Genomic DNA, 1,934 nt, shown 5'->3' on the forward strand with positions numbered 1-1,934 from the left:
TTGTATTTAAAGAGTGTAGCGCGCCGGGGGGGGGGGGGGGGGGGGTGAGATCTGAGCCGAGAGTAAATCCAGCCCAAGCTCATTGAGGTAAATCAGTCTTGATGGAGGCTGGCTCTGATGGAGGTTTACCTAGAAATTACAAGAGGACATTATGTGATGTAATATGAATTGATTTGTCATTGTGAAGGTACCCTGCCTACTACGTACATTGTAGTGATCCGCTGAGCTGCGGCTGGTTATTGCGTCACCTCCGTATGACTTGTACGAAGCATATCTGAAATATTATCGTTTAGCAATTAGGAGCTGATCGCTCTGAAACCACTTCAACGTATTACAAACCATATTTTTATATTATGCTATTTACACTGTCAGTTTGTATATATAATTTAGTAGGTTTTTTGTAATTATGGGGTCGGGGAGGGGAGATTGAAACATCTGTTTTACAGTTTTGTTTTATGATGATGTTATGTAAAAAATCCTTTTTTTGCACAAAATTGTTATGTTTTGTACAGCAGGAATGAAAATACATCTCTGCATTTTATGTGTTTGTGTGTTGACTTTTGTTGCACAAATTACTATGATGCCTCTAATTTCTCTGGTGTGAGAGGAAGGGGAGAGATCAACAATGTAAACATTAGTATGTTCGAATTTGTGATCGCTGTGATTGGCTGTCATAGTGATCACAAGGTACTGAGTCACTCAGATCAACTTGGTGCATGGCAGCCTATCCATTCACTAGAGACCGGTGACATCACTGAGAATGCAGCCTATCCCTTCACTAGAGACCAGTGACATCACTGAGAATGCAGCCTATCCATTCACTAGAGACCGGTGACATCACTGAGAATGCAGCCTATCCATTCACTAGAGACTGGTAACATCACTGAGAATGCAACCTATCCATTCACTAGAGACCGGTGACATCACTGAGAATGCAGCCTATCCATTCACTAGAGACCAGTGACATCACTGAGAATGCAGCCTATCCATTCACTAGAGACTGGTAACATCACTGAGAATGCAACCTATCCATTCACTAGAGACCGGTGACATCACTGAGAATGCAGCCTATCCATTCACTAGAGACCGGTGACATCACTGAGAATGCAGCCTATCCATTCACTAGAGACCGGTGACATCACTGAGAATACAGCCTATCCATTCACTAGAGACCGGTGACATCACTGAGAATGCAGCCTATCCATTCACTAGAGACCGGTGACATCACTGAGAATGCAGCCTATCCATTCACTAGAGACCGGTGACATCACTGAGAATGCAGCCTATCCATTCACTAGAGACCGGTGACATCACTAAGCATGCAGCCTTTCTATTTATTCACCAGACAAATAAAGATTCTTGCTGACTGTGGCACTCATTGACTTGCTCTGAGTTTATCTGAGGTTTGTGGGGGGGTGGGGAGGGGGTGTTTTGTAATTTGAGTTATTTTCTTAGTAAATCTGTTCACAATAAAACACACATTGAGAAGTAGAATCTCCCTCAGACCACATCACCAGCACTCATCTTGGAGACGTCAGACCCGGATGGATTGATCAAAGCCTCTCACCAGCATTCTTGTGTTGTGCGAGGTGCGGAGAGCTTTGTCGCTGTTAATCATTTGCTGAACATTTATTTTGCATGTTTCCAAATAAATTGCAGAGTCAGACTGACCACAGCCGAGGCTGCAATACCCCGAGACCATTCCCAAACATTTCCATGATGTCTCTCTAGAAGGAAATCCACAATCCCTCTGCGGCCTTTGTCTTTATATTAGCCGTGCTGTGATACCAACCAGCTAGAACTCTGATAGGTCTGCCAGGAAAACTCAGAACCAGCGCACAGCGGACCTCTACAAATGTGAGGTCCATTTATCCATCCTGCCCCCCCCCCCTGGTGTATAAAAACTGGCGAGCTACAACTTTCTATATATTAAA

The sequence above is a fragment of the Nanorana parkeri genome, unplaced genomic scaffold, assembly GCF_000935625.1.
Source record: "Nanorana parkeri isolate BGI_ZX_2015 unplaced genomic scaffold, ASM93562v1 scaffold131, whole genome shotgun sequence".
Taxonomy (NCBI): Eukaryota; Metazoa; Chordata; class Amphibia; order Anura; family Dicroglossidae; genus Nanorana; species Nanorana parkeri.